This window comes from Aotus nancymaae, unplaced genomic scaffold (assembly GCF_030222135.1).
Source record: "Aotus nancymaae isolate 86718 unplaced genomic scaffold, 86718_ANA_hifiasm-v0.15.2.pri h1tg000040l, whole genome shotgun sequence".
In the NCBI taxonomy this organism is placed as follows: domain Eukaryota; kingdom Metazoa; phylum Chordata; class Mammalia; order Primates; family Aotidae; genus Aotus; species Aotus nancymaae.
Genome location: NW_026988454.1, coordinates 106,769,980 through 106,793,946, shown reverse-complemented (window position 1 = coordinate 106,793,946; position 23,967 = coordinate 106,769,980). Strand labels below are relative to the sequence as shown.

The following is a 23,967-nucleotide window of genomic DNA, read 5'->3' as shown; positions in this document are numbered from 1 at the left end:
TTTGTACTTTTTTCTATTAATCTGGAGAAATTCAAATAAATGTAATATAATTAAATCATCTAAATGCTCTAATACAAACTATGAATATTTTATTCTCTTTTCACAATTACAGTCATAGTGTTTACCAAAGGAAGGTTTGAAACACTTTTTTCATATCTGATATAGTACTGTTTTAGATACTACAGACACATGACAAGCATATAGTACAAAGCAATAACAAGATTCCTTTTGTTCTCACTAGAATTTGTAGAACCCTTTATAGTCCCACTGTGATAGCATGTCAGTTCAATTCTTCCTCTTCCACCTAAATTGAAAAATCCTCCAAATAAGCAGACAAGAAAATGAGAATTGTCTTAAAGCTTTGAGATATTTGGTGAATATCTCTGAGACCTTAATCTTAGAATTAACTCATTTACACTGTTCACTTCTTAAACAGGAGCAGTCACCCTGTACCTTGGGAAGAACTTGAGTGCTACACTGATTTCAGGTCTGCTTTCATTTGAAATATGGCAAAAATGTCCTAATCAATTCTGCAAGGCTCATAATGTCATCCCTTGGCATGATATTAATCAAGACATGAAAAACAAAAAAGAACAGGAGGTAAATTTTCAGAAGCAAAATTAACATATTTCTTTAGGTAGTCATTTAGTAACATTTTCTATTATTTTTAAATTGTACTATCTCTTCAGGAAAAAAAAAAATCCCCAAACTCTCCATGTTCAAGTCCCAAAACTTTACAGCATGTCTATGAAGGAAACAGTTCCAGTTTTAATGTACATATTTAGAAAAAGCATCAAATATGGCCTAAATATCCAAATTTCAGTGATGCAAACTGCAATTCATTGGAAAGTAAATCTAGGAAGATGAAGTGGTATGGTCTAAAAATAGCCATGTCTTTCTAGTTCACCTCTGAAAAGTGAGGAAAGTTCAATTGATTTCGTAAGTGCCAGTTTCCTATTAATGGTCAAAGCTATTTCACCTTTGACTGACAAATTCTTTAATTTCTCCTTTCTCCTTTTATATAAGAAACTCCTCTGCATTACCTATACACAAAAGAATAGGCTTGAGGAGAATCAAGACTATGACTAATAAACACAGCAGTAATAATTCTGTAAATTTTACTCATATAGCCCCTTTCACAGCAGTTTTTTAAAAACAAGTCCTCCCACCCCATTCTGTAGAATTTCTTTTGAAGTGTAAAATTTCTCCACTAAAATACGGCATTTATACTACCGGGAATAGTAAAATATCCTAAGTATTTCCCATGAACAGTATAAAAAAACTTGTTAAAGCTGTCCTGCCTCACTAGTTTTACCTGACTTTTTAAAAGAAATTCTTAAAATATACAACAAAAGAACATTTTAAATAGCAATGCATTTAAGAACAGTGCAATAGAGAGAATACATGTGTGCAGAAAAATATATTTATTTGTAGCAGAAATAATTCCATAAATCCTTTAAATAAGGTGCAGTTACAATACTGAAATTAAAGCCTACATTATAGTAAAGGAAAGCCCATTTACATGAATGTACATAAGCAAATATTTCAAAATGGCATTTGTGATGGTTTCATAAGACTGTTATGACAAAATACCAAACTAGGGTTTGCAACTGGTTTTCTCTCATTTCTGGAGGCTAGAATTCCAAAATCAAGGTGCCAGTAGGGTTGATTCTCTCTGAAGCCAGAGGAAAAGATCTGTTCCAGGCTCTCTCCTTGACTCCCGGATTGCTGTCTTCTCCCTGTACTGCTTCACATCATCTTCCCTCATATGCATGTCTTTGTGTCTAAATTTCCCCTTTTCTTAAGGACACCAGTCATATTGGGTTAGGATTCATTCTACTGACCTCACTTTAGATCAGTTGCCTTTGCAAAGATCCTATGTCCAAATAAGGTCACATTCTGAGTTATTGGAGGCTAAGACTTCAACATATGGGGGAGAGGGCACAATTCACCTCAGAATACTATTTAAAAGTGGTATTTTTTTTAAGGCAAGAAGGTAAATATTCCTGGATTTGAATAATCTGTCTTTATTGACAATATAGCACTTACCAGGATGGAAAAGTTTTCAAAAAAAAAATATGTGAAAGTAAATTTATATTAATAGAAATCACAATGACTAAAATTTGTATTTTTCTTTATCAGTTAAAATTTCCACGTTCATCTTGAGTATGATACAGATCAGCATGATAATTTCCTATGTAGTTAATAAAGTCAGCATGTCATTGTTAAATACAGAGTCATGTTTAACAGATAACGTTAGATTTGTAGCATCAGATAAACTTATCAGATATGAAATATTTAGGAATATTAAGTATAGCTATTCAAGGTGAATAATATGTAATTAATATATACATATATTTATAGTCAATGCAAATACAGTTGAGCAGATCTGACTCATCATGACCAGAAGTTTAAACCTGTCTAGTTATGCATTGGTTATTGGTGTGTTTGTGTGTACTTACTTGCATGAGTGCCTTTTATTTTAGTGGAAGAAGAAAGAGTTTTGCATACATGCATTGAGAATCTTAAAATACCAGAAAGATAGACACTTCACTAAAGACTAAGCAGCAGGAGCCAAAATTCAGCAAAATTTAAGTTACTACTATTAGCATAACTCTTCTGAAAATGCTGATTGGTGGAATGAGAAAATTGAAGCTACATAGCTAAGAAATTTATCATCTTTTTATCAATATTGATGTAGCACTATAAAGATTTGGAGATCAGACAGAGCTTGAACAATTAAGGAATTCCTCAGTCTCAGTTTCCCTGTATATAAAAATCGTATGATAACCCCTGCCTTAATAGGTTTTATCAAGATCAAGTACAATACTATGAACATCTTTCTGGTTTAGAGGTAAATTACACTTAAATCTGGAATCTTTTTTATGGTCTGCCATACTACAAATGTCTCAAAATGCTTCATTTTGACCTGTGAGGTTTGGGAGAGTATTATCTATGGAGGCACATTACTTTCTAATGACCTTAGCCAGTGTTAATTTGGTATTCTGATAGATGGCTGCTAGAATTGGTTACAACAAGAGGGACGAAGAGAAAGAGGAGCAGAAGGAAGAGAAAAGGAGAAGGAGGAGGTAGAGAAAAGAAGGCACGAAGAAATTTTAAAAGTATTTCAGAGAGTGTTGTCTTAAAAATTCAACTATTGACTCTCTTTGTAAGTGTAACAACTGTGGAGGGCAAAGAGACTCCATTTTGAAAGCTAATCGACTCTACTGGCTTCGGATTAACTTCTGTTCTGGGAAAGCCTCTAAAATTTCCTTTTATTTTCCTTGTTTATGAGCTGGTACTTACCATAAATTCTGCCTTTAGGCCAAACAACCTTGATGTTATCATACTTCAATTTTCCAACAGTTCCCATTGGAACCATCCTTTCTCCCCTGTAGTATATAAGCCCAAGTTCTCGGGCAGTGGTGTAGGAATCCACCATCTCAACTTGCTGCTACCCGAGACACAGACATGGCTTCTGTTCATTGAGTCCCTAATACATATTTGTTCCAAGGAAACTGGTTTTGTCAGCCTCTCTCTTCAGCCTCTCAGATTCCTGGGACTGTAGGGTAGGTTTGCACAGACCTCTCTACAGGGAACACAGGGAAACATCACTCTTTTAAAAGGCACTTTAAAAAGCACTTATATACACTTTGGGAGGCCGAGGCGGGTGGATCACGAGGTCAAGAGATCGAGACCATCCTGGTCAACATGGTGAAACCCCGTCTCTACTAATACAAAAAATTAGCTGGGCACGGTGGCGCGTGCCTGTAATCCCAGCTACTCAGGAGGCTGAGGCAGGAGAATTGCCAGAACCCAGGAGGCGGAGGTTGCGGTGAGCCGAGATAGCGCCATTGCACTCCAGCCTGGGTATCAAGAGCGAAACTCCGCCTCAAAAAAAAAAAAAAAAAAAAAAAGCACTTATATAACACCCTTTCCTAATATAAGAATAGAGTCAGAGGTTGCACTGTGGATATAACATTTATCCATTTAAATAAATGCAAAAAAAAAAAAAGAACGACAAACACACATACACACACACACCCCACCTGTGGAGTCCTGTACTTTTGATAGCACAGTATTTCCAATGACAGTATCATATACAAATACAAGAAAAAGCTACTTTTCAAACAACATAGATGGATCTGAAGAGGATATTAACATTGTAATATATGACTAAAATTGATTCTAGTGATAAAGACATGTCAAAGATGCATGAGACAAGTTTGAAGAAAAAGCTATCATATGTATGTTTTGTGAGTGAAACAAGGAATACTATATTATTTCATGTAACATTTAATATGTATGCAAAATATTAACAAACTATTATAGTTTTGTCTATTTTAATTGTATCCATTATCTATGTTTATACAAAAATCCAACTGTATAAACATTCAAATTCTTCTAATTTGTTTGATCTTTTACTTGATAAAGGAAACATAATTTTTATATGATTATATCAGAATAATGTGTTCTTCTTATAATTAGGTATATAAGGAATGCAAACAGCTCCAGTAGTACACCATGCATGTAGTACTGGAAATGTTAACTTTCTATTTTCTAGTCAACTGAATAAATGGAGTCTTTTCATTATAAGACAGAAAAAAAAATTTGACCAAGAATATTTGATGTGAAATCAGTAAGTCTGGGATTTTAACTCTGAAAGTGACCAAAATCACAGAATACTAGAACTAAGTGAGATATAAATTACTGAGCCAAACTATGCTTTTCATAAGGCAATTTAGAGAGAAGTAAAATAATTTTCCATGTTCACTTAGTCAATAGGAGGACCAGAACCTAGATTTCCATTTTCAGAACATTTTATCTTATAAAATATCAGCTCTCTTTACTCCCAAACCATGAATCAATTGCTTTCCTTATCTTGAAAGAAATCACTGATATTTGGACTAGAGCACTGAAAGGTTGATCTGAGCCACTAGCCTAAAACAAAATGGACAGAAACAGCTAAGAAGTGACTTTAGCTATTTCACAAATCCATCTATTAATTCATTTATTCACTTTTTCAATTTAACATTTTTTTACTCTCCATGGTGGTTTTATACTACATCAATTCAACTAAGTTGGAACTACTATGTACGGTTTGGCATTAGGGCTGGCTACAAAATAAACTTGGGTAACATTTAGAAAGTGGTAGTGAAGCCGTACTCATATTTATACTTAGAAGACTACTGTGTGATCAAGCCTTATTGCAACTTAGACATACTGTGAAGATTTGCTGGTTCATCTTATTGGTATTAGGCATGCACCTCCTTCAGATGCCACAAATTCTCCTCATTCAGTTTCTCTGAATCCAGGGCAAGGCATCTGCTTCCAAAAGGAAAAATTGGTGGCTAGAAAGTCACCTGCATCATTGAAGTTGGAGACTTGGAGGTAGGTTCTACTTTGGCCTCATGGGTTCCAGATTATCTTCACAGGTTTGTTTTTGTCCTTGTTTTCCCCAGTTCATCTTTCTTTTCTGACTCTGACCTGTGGACCTTAATCCCAGCTTCAGATGCAGAGGAACAGACTTAAAATAGACTGGTTGGCTCTAGGAATGCATAAGGTGAAATCTCTGCCGTAAAGCTTTGCAGAAGCATTTCCCAGGGGGATAAAATCTCCACTTTGTGTTTGGCTAATTATATTGGACCACTTGCTTCAGTACTGGAAGGACAGTTCTTTATTCTTTCTGGAAAAAGTGCTCTGGATATGAATCTGCCTTCTTTGTCCATGATGCTGCTTCTAAAAATTACCACACATGTACTTTCAGAATGCTTTATTCACTTATTCATGGAATTCCATACAGCATCACTTCTGATTAAAAAAAAATTGGCTCACGCTTATAGAAATCACTGGTCTTCCCATGTTTCCCATCAAAAGGATGGCCTTTTGAAGACTCAGTTATGCCACCAGTTCAGTACCAATATTTTACAAGGATGAACTGATATCCTTAAGGAAGCTTTATATTATCTAAATCAGTAACCAATATAGGTAGGATGACAGTTTCTCTCATACCCAGATGTCTCATGGTCTAGAAATCAAGGGGTGGAAATGGAAATGGAAATGGTTCCTCTCAACTCACTATACATGATTCAACTAGCAAAATCTGTGCTTCTGACTCCCAAGACATTGGGCTATGTTGGTCCCGAGCTCTTAGTTCCCAATGGTACAACACTAACTCCAGTGTCCATATCAGTGGTTCTGTTAAATTGGAAATTGAAACAGCTACTTGGCCACTTTGGCTCTTCATGCCAGTGAATCCAGAAGCCAGTAAGAAGTTACTATAGCATGTGAATCAATGATCCTAAATATCAAAGCGAAATTGGACTACTACCACCACAATATGGGTAATGAGGAGTATGCCTGGAGTACAAGAAATCACCTGGAACACCGCTTAGTACTCTCTTGTCATATGACAAAAGTCAGTGGAAAATCAGTTCATTGCAGGCATTATTGCTAATGGCCCAGACACTTCAACAATGAATGTCTGATTTACCTTACTAGGTAAGGAAAAATTACCAGTGATGGTGCTTGTCAAAGCAAACAGAATATTGATTGCACACTAGAAGAAGGAAATTATAAATATCAGCAGCAACCATGTGACCAAATACAGAAATGACAATTGTAGTATTTCTTCCTTATTTTGATATTAATATTTTTTTTATTAAATGAGAATTTTTGTGATTTAATGGCAAAAACCACAAGTACTTTTGCACCAACTTAATATATATTAAACAATTCTTTTTTTCCTCTTTTCTTCCCATCTACCTCCCATCTAGTATAAGTGGTGTTGATAGTAGCTAATCATGTATTTCAATATTGAAGTTACAGTACTTCAAAGGAGGAGTATGCCTCAGCTAGAAAAGGAATAAACAACATTCAAAGACAGATTAAAAGGCAGAATTACATTGCTATTATGTTTTTTAGAAGTTATGAATGGTGTTGGGCATGGTGGCTCACACCTGTAATGCCAGTACTTTGGGAGGCCAAGGTGGGCAGATCACCTGAGGTCAGGAGTTCAAGACCAGCCCGGCCAATATGGCAAACCAAACCCTCTGTCTCTACGAAAAATACAAAAATTAGCCAGGTGTGGTGGCGGGCACCTGTAATCCCAGCTACTCAGGAGGCTGAGGCAGGAGAATTGCTTGAACCTGACAGGCGGAGGTTGCAGTGAGCTGATGTCATGCCATTGCATGCCAGCCTGGGTGACAAGAGTGAAACTCCATCTCAAAAAAAGAAAAAAATGTTATGAATGGTTATAAAAGGTGCGTACTAGTGACAAATTGACAAGGATGGACTGTTGTGGTTATGTATGCTGTCTTATTAGGCTAAACAGAGATAACAAATCCCAGAATTCCCTTGGGAATTTGGGGCTGCTTTAAAGTTAGCCATCAGAGAAATTTGCACAAGAGTTGGGTAGTGGAATGGAAGCAGCAGCCAAGTTTATGATTGGATGACTGGTAAAGTACCAGGCTTTTGTGCTGCTCGCATACATTGTCACTGATCTGCTAGCTCACCTTACTGTTGGGAGCACCTAGGCTTTTTCAGCTTCTATGTAATAACCACTCCATCAGCTTCTCCGAATCCTGTCCCACTACTCCTTTTGCAAGATCACCTCCTTCAGCTTCTCTACATCCTAAGCAAAGGAGTTTGTGGAATTCATGGTGAAGCATACCAATCTTCCTCGCAGGCCATGGGTTCCAATTTGTCCTTGGGGCTCCAGCGTATCCTATAAAGTTCTAGTTCTTGTTCTCTCCAATTCTATATCTATTTTTCTTCCCAGCTACCTATGGGAAGCTAACTTTAGACCCAACCCAAGATGCAGAAGCAACAGCCTTACATGAACTATTTAACCAGGTCTCATGATTGCAGAAAGTCAAATCCCTATAATCTCTTAATCCTTATTACTCACAATGATTTTATTTTTCTGATCAATCACTATCTAGCTTACTCCCTGTTAGGGGTTAAACTGTGTCTTTCAAAAACATGTTGAAGTACAAGTTCTTCATACTTGTGAATGTGATCTTACTTGGAAATATGTCTTGCAAATGTAATCAAGTTAAGATGAGGTGAGCTGTATTTCAATACAATCAGTATCCTTATAAAAAGAAGAGGAGAGACACAAAAATAGAGACACACTGAAGGAAGACAGTCACATGAAGATAGAGGAGACTAGAATTACAGTAGCTTCACACAGCCAATGAACTTGTGGGCTACCAGAAGCTGAAAAAGGCAAGGAAGCATCAATCATCCTCTAGAGGTTTTGGAGGGTGCCTGGCCTTACCACTAACTTGATTTGTGAAGTCTAGACTTCAGAACTGTAAGAAAATAACTTACTGTTGTATTAAGCCATCATAGTTTTTAGTCATCTGTTATGGCAATTCTAGGACACTAACACACTCCCCTGGTTAGGATATTTCACATATTAAATAGGAAATGCTTCATAATATCAAATACTGAGGAGAAGAAGAAGAAAGAAAAAGTATCCATAAGATTTGGTAAAGAGGAGGCTGTTGGTAGATGACTAGTTGAGTTATGAAAATCAAATTGCAGTTCATTGAGGGGTGAATTAAATACGCAAAAGAGAAGGAACTGAAAAAGTTTTAGATCTCTGAATATGGTATGATGTAGAAGGGACAAATAGTGTGGAATCTGGGGGAATAGGTACAAACAGTCATGTAGAGGGATCTTTAATGTGAGAATCATGAGGCTACATACAGGACGCATTTAAGTTTGTATGTGGAAGATAGAATACCTCGTGCTATTTCAACGTAAGAAGAGATATATGTAGACAATACTGAATGTCTTCTGGAATAAGCAGATGCTTATTTACCTCTCTACAACACTATCCTTAGAATTCAAATGCTAAATTTCATTATAAATGAAATCACCTCTTAGAAAGAGACACTGGGTAAACTAATATGCACTGGGTGGGATGCCCATTCATCTTTTGCTGAAATCTGTTGTATCAAGAGTACTATATTATATAGACACATGGCAAAAAATGTTTGCTTGTTTTAAAAATATAATTGAACATTTCTCATTGGTATCATGTACCAGTAAGGTGTAAGACTCACAGATACTTATTTATTTTACTTTAATTTCTGAGATACAAGTGCATAATGTATAGGTTTGTAAATAGTTATACATGTGCCATAGTAGTTTGCAGCACCTAACAATTCATCATCTAGGTTTTAAGCCCCACATGCATTAGCTATTTGCACTAATGCTCTCCTTCCCCTTGACCAAATTTATTCATGTCCCTGTAAAAGGCATTATCTCATTCCTTTTCATGGCTGCATAGTATTCCATGGTGTATATGTACCACATTTTCTTTAACCAGTCTATCATTGATGGGCATTTGCATTGGCTTCATGTCTTTGCTTTATAGTAGAATGATTTATATTCCTTTGGGTATATATCCAGTGATGGGACTGCTGGGTCAAATGGTATTTCTGGTTCTAGATACCTGAGGAATCTTCCACAATAGTTGAACTAATTTACACTCCCACCAACAGTGTAAAAGTGTTCCTATTTCTCCAGGGCTTGCCAGCATCTATTGTTTATTTACTTTTTAATAATGAACATTCTCACGGGCGTGAGATGGTAGCTCTTTGTGGTTTTCATTTTCAATTCTCTAACAATCAGTGATGTTGAGCTGTTTTTCATATGTCTGTTGGCCACATAAACGTCTTCTTTTGAGAAGTGTCTGTTCACATCCTTTGCCCACTTTTTGATATGGTTGTTTTTTTCTTGTAAATTTGTTTAAGTTCCTGGTAGATTATGGGTATCAGACCTTTGTCAGATGGGTAGATGGCAAACATTTTTCCCCTTCTCTGTAGGTTGCCTGTTCACTCTGATGATAGGTTTTTTGTGGGTTTGTTTGTTTGTTTTTGCTGTGCAGAAGCTCTTTAGGTTAATTAGATCTCATTTGTCAATTTTGGCTTTTGGTGTTTTCATCATGAACTCTTTGCGCATGCCTATGTCCTGAATGGTATTGCCTAGGTTTTCTTCCAGAGTTTTTATGAATTGGGGCTTTACATTTAAGTCTTTAATCCATCTTGAATTACTTTTGTATAAGGTGTAAGGAAGGGATCCAGTTTCAGTTCTCTGCATGTGGCTAGCCAGTTTTCCCAGCACCATTTATTAAAGAGGGAATCCTTTCTCCATTGCTTTTGTCTGATTTGTCAAGATCAGATGGTTGTAAATGTGTGGTGTTATTTCTGGGGTCTCTATTAGGTTTCATTGGTCTATCTGTATGTTTTGGTACCAGTACTATGCTGTTTTGGTTAATGTATCCTTGAAATATAGTTTCAAGTTAGGTAGCATGATGCTTCCAGCTTTTTTTTCTTCATTTTCTTTTAAGATGGAGTCTCTTCTGTCACCCAGGCTGGAATGCAGTGGCGTGATGTCGGCTCACTGCAACATTCACTTCCCAGGTGCAAGCGATTCTCCTGTCTCAGCCTCCCAAGCAGCTGGGATTACAGACACATACTGCCATGCCTGCCTAATCTTTTTGTATTTTAGTAGAGATGGGGTTTCACCGTTTTATCCAGGTTGATCTCGAATCCTGAGCTCAGGAGCTTTGTTGTTTTTGCTTAGGGCTGTCTTGGTGATACAGGTTCTTTTTTGGCTCAATATGAAATTTAAAGTAGTTTTTTTCTAATTCTGTGAAGAACATCAATGGCATTTTGATGGGAATAGTGCTGAATCTATAAATTACTTTGGGAAGTATGGCCATTTTTTGATATAGATTCTTTTATCCACTAGGATAGAATGTTTTTCCATTTGTTTGTGTTATCTCTTATTTCCTTGAGTAGTGGTTTGTAGTTCTCCTTGAAGAGGTCTTTCACATACACTGTTAGCTGTATTCCTGGGTATTTTATTCTCTTTGTAACAAATGTGAATGGGAGTTCACTCATGATTTGGCTCTCTGCTTGTCTATCATTGGTGTATAGGAATGCTGGTGATTTTTGCATATTGATTTTGTATCCTGAGACTTTGCTGAAGTTGCTTATTAGCTTAAGGAGTTTTTGGGCTGAGACGATATGGTTTTCTAAATATACAATCATGTATTCTGCAAACAGAGACAATTTGATTTCCTCTCTTCCTATTTGAATACCTTTAACCCTTTATTTGTTTCTCTTGCCTGATTGCCCTGGCATAATTTCTAATTCTAAGTTGAATAGGAGTGGTGAGAGGGGGCATCCTTGTCTTGTGTTGGTTTTTAAAGGGAATGCTTCCAGCTTTTGCCCATTCATCATAATATTGGCTGAGTTTGCCATAAATAGTTCTTATTATTTTGAGATATTTTTCCTCAATACCTAGTTTATTGAGAGTTTTAACATGAAGGAATGTTGAACTTTATCAAAGGCTTGCACCTACTGAGATGATCATGTGGTTGTCATTGGTTCTGTTTATCTGATGGATTACATTTATTACTTTGTGTCATTGGTTCTGTTTATCTGATGAATTACATTTATTACTTCATCCCCTTGCATTCCAGGGATGAAGGCAACTTGATCATGGTGGATAAGATTTTTCATGTGCTGCTGGATTCTGTTTGCTAGTATTTTATTGAGGATTTTTACATTGATATTCATCAGGGAAATTGGCCTTAAGTTTTCTTTTTTTGTTGTCTCTCTGCCAGCTTTAGGTATCAGGATGATGCCGGATTCATAAAATGAGTTAGGGAGGAGTCTTTCCCTTTCAATTGTTTAAAATAGTTTCAGAAGGAATGGTACCAGCTCCTCTTTGTACCTCTCTTAGCATTCAGCTATGAATCTAGCTGGTCCTGGGTGTTTTCTTTGTTTTTGGTTAGTAGGCTATTTATTACTGTCTCAATTTAAGAACTTGTTATTGGTCTATTCAAGGATTCCACTTTTTCCTGATTAAGACTTGGGAGGGTGTATGTGTCTAGTAATTTATCCATTTTATCTAGATTGTATAGTTTATTTGCATAGAGGTGTTTATAGTATTCTCTGATGGTAGTTTATATTTCTATGCATTCACTGGCGATATCCCCTTTATCATTTTATTATGCTTTAAGTTCTGGGGTACATGTGCAAAATGTGCAGGTTGCATAGGTATACACATGCCATAGTGGTTTGCTGCATCTATCACCCCATCATCTACATTAGGTATTTCTACTAATGCTCTCCCTCCCCAATCCCCTGACTCCCTGGTATCCCTCCCTAGGCCCTCATCCCCCGAAAGGCCCTGGTGTGTGATGCTCCCCTCCCTGTGTCTATGTATTATCATTGTTCAACTCCCATTTATGAGTGAGAACATGCGGTGTTTGGTTTTCTGTTCTTGTGTCAGTTTGCTGAGAATGATGGTTTCCAGCTTCATCCATGTCCCTGCAAAGGACATGAACTCATCCTTTTTTATGGCTACATATTATTCCATGGTGTATATGTGCCACATTTTCTTTATCCAGTCTGTCATTGATGGGCATTTGGGTTGGTTCCAGGTGTTTGCTATTGTGAACAGTGCCACAATAAACATACATGTGCCTGTGTCTTTATAACAGAACGATTTATAACACTTTGGATATATACCCAGTAGTGGGATTCGCTGGGCCAAATGATATTGCTATTTCTAGATCCTTGAGGAATCCCAAAATGTCTTCCACAGTGGTTAAACTAATTGACACTCCCACCAACGGTGTAAAAGCCTTCCTATGTCTCCACATCCTCCCAAGGATCTGTTGTCTCTTGATTTTCTAATGATTGCCATTTTAACTGGTGTGAGATGATATCTCAATGTGGTTTTGATTTGCATTTCTCTAATGACCAGTGATGATGAGCTTTTTTTCATGTTTATTGGCTGCATAAATGTCTTCTTTTGAAAAGTGTCTGTTCATATCCTTCACCCACTTTTTGATAGGGTTGTTTTTTTTTCTTGTAAATGTGTTTTAGTTCTTTGTAGATTCTGGATATTAGCCCTTTGCCAGATGGGTAGATTACAAAAAAATTTTTTCCCATTATGTTGATTGCCAATTCACTCTAATGATAGTTTCACTTGCTGTGCAGAAGCTCTTTAGTTTAAATAGACCCCATTTATCTATTTTGGCTTTTGTTGCCATTGATTTTGTTGTTTTAGTCATAAAATCCTTGCCCATGCCTATGTCCTAAATGGTATTGCCTAGGTTTTCTTCTAGGGTTGTTTTTTTTTTTTTAAATACCATTATTACTATAATTTTTTTATTGCATTTTAGATTTTGGGGTACCTGTGAAGAACATGCAAGATAGTTGCATAGGTACACACATGGCAGTGTGATTTGCTGCCTTCCTCCCCATCACCTATATCTGGAATTTCTCCCCATGCTCTCTCTCCCCAACTCCCCACACCCCACTGTCCCTCCCCTATTTCCCATCAACAGACCCCAGTGTGTGATGCTCCCCTCCCTGTGTCCATGTGTTCTCATTGTTCAACACCCACCTATGAGTGAGAACATGCGGTATTTGATTTGTTCATGTGTCAGTTTGCTGAGAATGATGGTTTCCAGGTTCATCCATGTCCTTACAACAGACACGAATTCATTATTTTTTATGGCTGCATAGTATTCCATGCTGTATATGTGCCACATTTTCCCTGTCCAGTCTATCACTGATGGGTATTCAGTTAGTTCCAGGTGTTTGCTATTGTAAACAGTGCTGCAATGAACATTTATGTGCATGTGTCTTTATAGTAGAACGATTTATAATCCTTTGGATATGTACCCAGTAATGGGATTGCTGGGTCAAATGGAATTTCTATTTCTAGGTCCTTGAGGAATTGCCACACTGTCTTCCGTCTTCTAGGGTTTATTATGGTGTTAGGTCTTATGTTTAAATCTTTAATTCATCTGGAGTTAATTTTTATATAAAGTGTAACGAAGGGATCCAGGTTCAGGTTTCTGCATACAACTAGTCAGTTTTCCCAATACCTTTTATTAAACAGAGAATCCTTTCCCCATTGATTGTTTTTGTCAGGTTTGTCAAAGATCAGATGGGGGTACATGCGTGGCATTGTTTCTGAGACCTCTGTTCTGTTCTATTGGTCTATATCTCTGTTTTGGTACCATTACCATGCTGTTTTGATTACAGTAGCCTTATAGTATAGTTTGAAGGCAGGTAGTGTGATGCGTCCAGCTTTTTGTTGTTGTTGTTGGATTTTGTTTACTTAGGATTTTCTTGGCTATGTGGGCTCTTTTTTGGTTGCATATGAAGTTTAAAGTGGTTTATCCAATTCTGTGAAGAAAGTCAATGGTAGCTTAATGGGGATAGCATTGAATCTATAAATTACTTTTAGGAGTATGGCCATTTTCATGATATTGATTCTTCCTAACCATAAGCATGGAATGTTTTACATCTGTTTGTGTTCTCTCTTATTTCCTTGAGCAACGGTTTGTAGTTCTCCTTGAAGAGGTCCTTCACATCCCTTGTTTGTTGTATTCCTAGGTATTTTATTCTTTGCAGCAATTGTGAATGGGAGATCACTCATGATTTGGCTCTCTGTTATTGATGTATAGGAATGCTTGTGATTTTTTGCACACTGATTTCATATCCTGAGACTTGGCTGAAGTTGCTTGTCAGCTTAAGGAGATTTTGGGCTGAGATGATAGGGTCTTCTAAATATACAATCATGTCATCTACAAATAGAGACAATTTGACTTCCTCTTTTCCTATTTGAAAACACTTTATTTCTTTTTCTGGCCTGATTTTAACTGGCCAGAACTTCCCATACTATGTTGAATAGGAGTAGTGAGAAAGGGCTTCCTTGTCTAGTGCCAGATTTCAAAGGGAATGCTTCCAGTTTTAGCCCACTCAGTATATTGGCTGTGGGTTTGTCATAAATAGCTGTTATTATTTTGAGATACGTTCCATTGATACCTAGTTTATCGAGAGTTTTTAGCATAAAGGGCTATTGAATTTTGTCAAAGGCCTTCTCAGCATCTATTGAGATAATCATGTGGTTTTTGTCTTTTGTTCTGTTTATGTGATGGATTATGTTTACTACTTTGCTTATGTTGAACTAGCCTTGCATCCCAGGGATGAAGCTGACTTGATTGTGATGGATAATCTGTTTAATGTGCTGTTGGATTCAGTTTGCCGGTATTTTATTGAGGATTTTTGCATCAATGTTCATCATGGATATTGGCCTGAAATTTTCTTTCTTAGTTGCGTCTCTTCCAGGTTTTGGTAACACGATGTTGGTCTCATAAAATGAGTTAGGGAGGATTCCCTTTTTTAGGGAGGATTCCCTTTTTTGGTATGGTTTGGAATAGTTTCAGAAGGAATGGTAGCAGCTCCTCTTTGTACCTTTGGTAGAATTCGGCTATGAACTTGTCTGGTCCTGGACTTTTTTGGTTGGTAGGCTAGCAATTGCTGTCTCAATTTCTGACTTTGTTATTGGTCTATTCAGGGATTCAACTACTTCTTGGTTTGGTGTTGGGAGGGTGTAAGTGTCCAGGAATTTATTCATTTCTCCTAGATTTACTGGTTTATTTGCATAGAAGTATGTCTAGTAATCTCTGATGGTAATTTGTATTTCTGTGGGATCAGTGGTGATATCCCCTTTTACTTTTTATTGTATCCATTTGATTCTTCTCTCTTTTAGTCTGGCTAGCAGTCTATTTTCTGATCTTTTCAAAAAACCAGCTCCTGGTATCATTTATTTATTTTTTAGGGTTTTTTTTTGTGTGTGTGTCTCTTAACTCCTTCAGTTCTGCTCTGATCTTAGTTATTTCTTCTCTTCTGCTAGCTTTTGAATTTGCTAGTTCTTTTAATTGTGACATTAGGGTGTTGTGTTAGATCTTTCCTCGCTTCTCTTGTGGACATTTAGTGCTATAAATTTTCCTCTAGACACTGCTTTAAATATGTCCCAGAGATTCCGGTAAGTTATGTCGTCATTCTCATTGGTTCCAAAGAACATCTTTATTTCTGCCTTCATTCCACTGTTTATCCAGCAGTCATTTAAGACCAGTTATTCAGTTTCCATGTAGTTACTGAGTTCTAATTTGATTGTTACTATTTCCATTCTTTTGCATCTGCTGAGGAGTGTTTTATTTCCAATTATGTGGTCACTTTGAGAATAAGTGCAATGTGGTGCTGAGAAGAACATACATTCTGTGAATTTGGGGCAGAGAGGTCTGTAGATGTCTATTAGGTCCACTTGGTCCAGATCAAAGTTCAAGTCCTTGATATCCTTGTTAATTTTCTGTCTTGTTGATCTATCTAATATTGACAGTGGGCTGTTAAAGTCTCCCACTATTATTATGTGAGAGTCTAAGTCTCCTTGTATGTTATTAAGAACTTGCTTTATGTGTCTGTGTACTCCTGTATTGGGTGCGTATGTATTTGGGATAGTTAGCTCTTCTTGTGTCTATTTAATTCTTCTCTTTTTTCTTCTCTATTGGTCTAGCTAGTGGTCTATTTTGTTAGTTTTTTCAATAAACCAGCTCCTGGATTCATCGATTTTCTTGAAGGGTTTTTGTGTCTCTGTCTCCTTCAGTTCTGCTCTGAGCTATTATTTCTTGTCTTCTGGTAGCTTTTGGATTTGTTTGCTCTTGCTTCTCTAGCTCTTTTAATTTTGATATTAGGGTCTCAATGTGACCTCTTTCCTGCTTTCTGATATAGACATTCAGTGCTAAAAACTTCCCCCTTACCACTGCTTTAGCTGTGTTTTCCAAGATTCTGGTACATTGTCCATTTCTCGGTGGTTTCAAGGAACTTCTTGAATTCTGCCTTAATTTCATTATTTACCTAGGAGTTATTCAGGAGCAGGTTGTTCAATTTCCATGTAGTCGTGTGGTTTTGAGTGAGTTGCTTATTCCTGAATTCTAATGTGATTGCACTGTGGTGTGAGAGACTGTATGTGGTCAATTTTAGAAAAAGTGCCATGTGGCACTGAGAAGGATATATATCCTGTTGATTTGGGGTGGAGAGTTCTGTAGATGTCTATTTAGTCCACGTGATTCAGAGCTGAGTTTGAGTTCTGAATATCATTGTTAATTTTCTGTCTTGCCGATCTGCCTAATATTGACAGCAGGGTGACTATTATTGTGTGGGAGTCTAACTCTCTTTGTAGGTCTCTAAAAACTTTAATAAATTGGGGTGCTCCTGTATTGGGTGCATATATATTTAAGATAGTTAGCTCTTCTTGTTGAATTAATCCCTTTACCCTTATGTAATGCCCTTCTTAGTCTTTTTTGATCTTTGATGTTTTAAAGTCTGTTTTGCCAGAGACTAGGATTGCAACCTCTGCTTCTTTTCTTCTTTCCATTTGGTTGGTAAATTTTCTTCCATCCTTTATTTTGAGCCTGTGTGTGTCTTTGCATGTGAAATGGATCTCCTGAATACAGCACTCGGATTGGTATTGATTCTATCCAATTTGCCAGTCTGTGTCTTTTAATAGGGGCATTTAACCTATCTACATTTGGGTTAATATTGTTATGTGTGGATTTGATACTGTCATCATGATGCCATCTGGTTATTTGATGCTGTTTCTTCATAGTGTCATTGGTCTTTATATTTTGGGTTGTTTTTGCAGCAGCCGGTATCAGTTTTTCCTTTCCATATTTAGTGTTTCCTTCATGAGCTCTTGCAAGGCAGGACTGGTGGTAATGAAATGCATCAGATTTTATTTCTCCTTCACTTATGAAGCTTAGTTTCCTTTGCTATGAAATTGTGGGTTGAAAATGCTTTTCTTTAAGAATGTTGAATGTCGGCCCCGACTCTCTTTTGGCTTGTCGAGTTTCTGCCGAGAGGTCCACTGTTAGTCTCTGTGCTTCCCTTTTTAGGTTACCTCGCCTTGCTCTCTGGCTGCCCTTACCATTTTTTTTCCTTTATTTCAACCTTGGAGAGTCCGACAATTATATGTTTTGGGGTTGATCTTCTCATTGTATATCGTAGTGGTGTTCTCTGTATTTTCTGAAATTGAACGTTGGCCTGCCTGGCTAATATCTGACATGTGTTTCCTAACTTGGTTCCACTCTCCCCATCTCTTTTAGGTACTCTAATCAATCAATTCTAGGTTTGGTCTTTTTACATAGTCTTGTATTTCTCTGAGGTTTTGTTCATTCCTTTTCATTATCTTTTCTCTAATTTTGTTTTCATGCCTTATTTCAGCAAGATGGTCTTCCAACTCTGATATCCTTCCTTTTGCTTGGTAGATTTTTGTCTACTGATACTTGTGTATGCTTCATGAAGTTCTCATGCTGTGTTTGTTTCTCTCTAAACTGGTTATTCTAGTTAGCAGCTCCTGTAACCTTTCATAAAAGTTCTTAACTTCTTTGCAGTGGGTTGGACCATGCTCCTTTAGCTCAGTGGAGTTTGTTACTGCCCACCTTCTTCTGAAGCCTACTTCAGTCAATTCATCCATCTCATCCTCCATCCAATTCTGCACTCTTGCTGGAGAGGCACTGTGGCCTTTTGGATTTTCAGTGTTTTTCATTGATTCTTTCTCATCTTTATGAGTTTGTTTAGTATCGATAGTTGAGGCTACCGACCCTTAGATGGGTTTCTTGTGGGGACTTTTTTCACTGATAATGATGTTGCTTTCTGTTCATTTGTTTTTCTTGCAATGGTCAGGTCCCTCTTCTGTAGGACTGGTGCAGTTTGCTGGGAGTTCACTTCAGGCCCTATTCATCTGGTTCACTCCATCACTCACTGGAGATGTCACTTGAGGTGGCTGGAGAAGAGCAAAGATGACTCCCTGCTCCTTCCTCTGGGGCCTCTATCCTCAAGGTGCACAACATGATGTGAGTAGGAGCACTCCTGCATAGGGTATCTGATGACCCCTTTTGAAGGGTCTAACTCAGTTTGGGGTTATGGGGAACAGGACCTGTTTAACAAAGTACTTTGTCCTTTGTGGGAGGAGGTGTGCTTTGCTGGGGGGAACCCACTCTTATGAGCTGCCTGGATTCCTCAGAACTAGCAGGAGCAAAGATTAAGTCTACTGGTCTTCAGAGACTGTGGCCACCCCTCGCCTAGGGGCTTAAGCCCAGGGAGATCACACTTCTATCCCTGAGCACCTTCTTGGAGTTTTAGAAGTTCCTGCAGGAAGGCCCTACCCAGTGAGGAGGGATAGGTCAAGGTCAGGCCTGAAGAGGCACTCTGTCCACAGTATGCCACAGCCGGTGTGTTGGGGATACTTCTTGGGACAAAGCTGTCCAGCCTTCCTGGGTCCAGCAGGGAAAAAGCAGAGCCTGGAGCTATAGAGATGGCTGCTGCCTTTCTCCTGCCAGGGGAGCTTAGTGTCTTAGGCAGTTACCAGTCCCCGTGTTGGCTGTCGCCCCTCCCCCAGGAGCTCAAATGGCTTAGACAGCGGACACCCACAGATGTGGTGCTGGTCACTCCTCCCCCTGTAGATTCTAGCTTAGTGGCTGTTGAGAATCTGTGTGGGTCCATGGATGGGACCCCAAGCCCTGGTGGTGTAGGATCACGAGTGAGTTCTTCTGATCTGTGGGTTGCACAGTTCTGTGGAAGAAGCACGTTTTCCCAGGCTAGATAGCATGCTCACTCACCGCCTCCCTTGGCTGGGGCGTGGGGGCTCCTCTGCCCGGTCAGACTCTGAGGCGGGCTACTGCACCACACAGCTCTTCCTTCCTCCTCATGGGTCATGCCAGCTACCCAGTCAGTTCTGATGACAGAATCTGGATACCTTAGTTGCTGGTACAGGATCTGCATGTTGTAATGGTTCTTTTCAAAGGGAGCCTCCAGTCACTACTGCTTCCAGTTACACCTGCACCACAGATACTGTAGAGAGCCGCTCTATCCATGTACCTTTATGAATCCAGGAACCACAGTCATAGATGGAATTGGTGCTTGCTTAATTTGAACACTGACTTGCTATACTCAGGCTTTGCTTAATATTAGACAAAATAATTATGTTCTTTAAAGTCACCTTTTTAAAGTTATCTTCTCCTGTAAATGCAGATTAGAAGATGATTAAATGAATCTTCTTTAATTTCTACCTCATAAATCTATTGCAAGGACAAAAGAATACACAAATAATATACAAATTACTGTAATTGCTACTTTCTTACGAAAATACATGCATAGTGTGTAAGAGTATATAATGAGTTGTATGTATTATTCTTGCATCCAACTCATTATAGTCAGAAGTGATTTATAAAATTACTAATGTAAATGTTATTTAACACATACTTACAAACTTTGGAAATATAGAAATTTATTCATTTTATTTAGCTTTAGGAACATTTTGGGTATCTAATCCATAATAATGCTTTACCCCTCAGTCCTACTGGAGAAAAAAAATTGGTTGAAAGCTTATCAAAATCATTTTATAATCAAAAAGAAGACCTAAGAAAATATTAACCCTGGTTGTGGTTTCAATTACATAATTATATGTATATGTGTGTATGCATGCATGTATTATATATATACACGCATACACACACACATGCATATGAAGAGAGAGAGAGCCTAGTTATCCAAGAGTATAGCCACATTAATTTTTTACATACAAAGAGAAAAAGGATAGTGAACAAATAGGATAGCCACTCTACTATCTAATCATGAAGCCCTTAAACCTAGTCCAGAAAAGCTTTAAGAAATCATCTAGAAGCTACACCAACAAATTTTAGAGGAAAAGATGCCACACTATTTTACTTTCATAAAGTATGAACCTTATAGACCACAATGACATCTCCACTTTTCTCAAAGCTTCTATTATTATAAAACTATTTCACTGTCTTCTATCTCCATTTTTCCTTCAATAGATTATCAAGTCCAGTAAAAATATAAGGATGGCCACCCAAGGAGAAAGCATACATCTCTCTCTGGGTATTTGTCATAATAAATACCAGCATATTATTCAAGAGACTACAAATTAATAATGGTAAACTCTAGAGTTTATAACATCAAATGTTTTTTTTTCTTATGAGAAAATTTTAGCTTATATGGACTAGAATTTGATATGGGTCTCTGATTGATGTTTTCAAATGGTAAATTGCTTTATTTCCCAAAATAAATGCAGAAGTATACAATTCTATAAATCTTACTAATCATTAATTTTCAAAACATCTGAGATTCCATGTTGCATTTAAAAAGTACAGATGAAAACTGGTAGAATAGTAATATTAGGTACCACTGAATGAAAAGCATGGCAGAAATGAAAAACACAAGTTGGATTCTCACTAACAAAATTCAGTCACTTTTCACTGAAAATAATTTTTTAATTGCCAAGACATTTTTAATATTAAGCAGGTTTCCTGGCATTACATCATCCCATATTTTTCCCCTGCAGAGAAATTTAAACATGTGCTACCAGATACACACCCAAGAGGTCCCCTCATTCAACAAGCAGAAAGGACATGAGACTATTATACAGACCGTCCAACCATTTTTCATGTAATAAATGAGCAGTGTACCCAGTACAAACTCCTAAAAACTCTTTCATCTTATGAATCTTATGATCCAAAATATGAAATGGACAAAGCAAAATTCACTGATACATTAGTTTATGGAACAAAGTATTTCCATTTTAGGTTTATATCTTAAATCTCCAAATAGAGCAAGATTTCTCAACCTTGGTACCATGGACATTTTGGATGGAACCACTCTTTTGTGAGGTAGAGGAGCTGTCCTGTCCACTGTAGAAGGTTTAGCAGCATTCCTGCCCACATCACACCTACTCGTAATGCTAGTAACAATACACACACATACATGCCTCCTGTCAATTATGGATGACAAAAAAAATGTTTCCATACATTGCCAAATATCTCATAGGGACCAAAAGCACCCTAGGTAAGAACTGCTAAAATAGAGCATGATCCCTGCACACTGAAGAGATGCAAGCTATCCTTGTGTAGTATTCTACACACTTTACAGACAACATCATCTACCTTTTGAGTATCCTGCTCTGGCACCCTGCTCTCAAGAGCCCAGGAAATCTTCCTGAGTGGAAAATGTCAGAGTACCTTCTGAAGTATGTCCACAGAAAAATCACAAATCTTGGAGGAGGAGGAGGGTGGAGATGATGTACATATAAAGCTGACTGTGAACTGGAATGATGACAGCTTAATTAAATATATCCAAGTACTGAAGGTGGCTAATGACATTGAGCAGGCTAGCTTAAAATGTTTTTATAATGGAGTACAGAAATTTATATTCATAGCAAAGCATTAGGGAAAGGTTGATTCTACATAGCACTTTTTCTTTAGGGAATACATAAATATACATATTTGTGAAAAAATTAGTTCAAGTAAAACACCACAGTGCCAGACACATGGTGAGTGTCCATTAAATGTGTAAGTGCTGGCTGCTATTCTTATTAGTAGTAACACTGTCATTGATAATTTTGTTGCTGTATTAATTTTAATTCATTATATGCTTAAATATTTTTAGTGCTTAGGAACCTTTCTTCTGGGATACACCTCTCTCTCTCGCTCCCTATTCTTTCCCCATTTGTTGTTTTGCCTGTACAAAGTTCTTACTCTTCTTGAAAAGTTCAACCTCAAAAGTGAACTCCTTTCAGAGGCTTTCCCTATGGTCCCTTACCCGTCCAAGTAAAAAATTGACTTTCTCTTCATTTCTATTTCCATAACACTTAGTGCATATTTACATCATCATTCTTAGCACATTGTATTATAGTTATTAAAGTCTGTGTGTGGCAGGCCCACCACAGTCCCTGGCCTCCAGGCTAGGAGCTTTTGAAGCCTTATTTACTTGGCCTTATGTCCTCTGTGCTTGCCACGTGGTAGACGCTCAACTAAAGCACGTCAAACTCAGCTGAATTATCTGGAAAATTCAATCGTGTGGAAACCTCATTTTCCAATAATGTCAGATATATGAGGTGTGACTGAAGAGCAGTGCCTTCTATATAGATTTTAGGGCTGTCAGCCTCATATAAAAAGATTAAATAAGTGAAATGATGCAAACTGTATTAACTTTGTACCAAGTAAAATAAAGATTCGGATAAATATCAGAACATTCCTTTAAATTACATACATTTAAATATGAGTAGGGATAAACTGGGAAGGTGGGAGAGATGGTAGGAATAAAATATATAATTTTAAAAGCTGTAAGTCTCACTAAGATAAGAAAAGAGGTGACATAATGGATCTGCCGTATTTTAAATTTGATTGCGTAACACTGTCAAAGAATTCATAGGCTAGATGGTTAATAGGTCAGACCGTGTCTTGAATATAAAACATATCCATAAAACATCAGTCCAAATTACTGTACAGGTCTCCCTCACCAGCCACTCCTAGGCAGTACCTTAGGGAAAGGAAACTTTACATATGTGAAAACATATATGCGTTGTCAAGCAAATTACATTAGAGAGTAAAGTCTACCCTGAATTTTCAATTGTTTGAGTTTAATTGAAAATATGAAATAGCCAAAATCCACATAGAAGTTTTGAGAGGTGACTCTGCTTTAAAAATAACCACAGGTACTAGTTCCTTTTTCTGCTTCCATTTTAGTTCCTTAGAAGGATATAAAGCCATAAACAATACTTAAAAAATTAATTGGATTTTAAAATTACTTTCATATACAAATTCTTTCCATTTAACCTGTGGTCATGTGATATGTAAATCAAGTATTTTTAACATAATACTCTTCTAAGATAATTAAAGTAAAAGTTCCAAAGTAGTGGTAAATTTTTTCAAAAAAAAAAAAAAAGATATTATGTATCCTCATTTCCTATGAGAAAAACAAGCCTTCCCTAGCTTAAAAAACAAAATGAGAGCAACTAATTTTTAAATTCTAGTGTTTTTTGTTTTGTTTTGATTTTTGATTCTACCTGGAAAAAGCTTGGAATGCTATTTTGTAAAGGTATCTGTGCCATAAATTTGTTTCATTACCTTTGTTCTCTCAACTACATTTATGCACATTTCTGCTTATACTAATAATGTTCATCATAAAAATTTAAAAAAACATAGAAAGTAATGAAGAATTAAAATTTAAATTACCCACAGCTGGCAATGAATATTTGATGGGTTCCTTCAATCTGTTTTGT

General features: G+C 37.1%; 1 protein-coding gene and 1 long non-coding RNA gene across 5 annotated transcripts in view; one reads left to right on the top strand and one right to left on the bottom strand.

The window, feature by feature from the left end:
• Positions 1-18,685, top strand: part of LOC135268360 (uncharacterized) — a 261,357-nt gene extending 242,672 nt beyond the window's left edge. Inside the window, exon 3 of the long non-coding RNA XR_010336713.1 lies at positions 18,573-18,685. This is a non-coding gene — a long non-coding RNA (uncharacterized LOC135268360). The remainder of the gene's footprint in view (positions 1-18,572) is intronic.
• The window catches only part of BMP5 (bone morphogenetic protein 5), a 210,850-nt gene that overhangs the window by 43,282 nt on the left and 143,601 nt on the right, over positions 1-23,967 (bottom strand). The window lies entirely within an intron of this gene.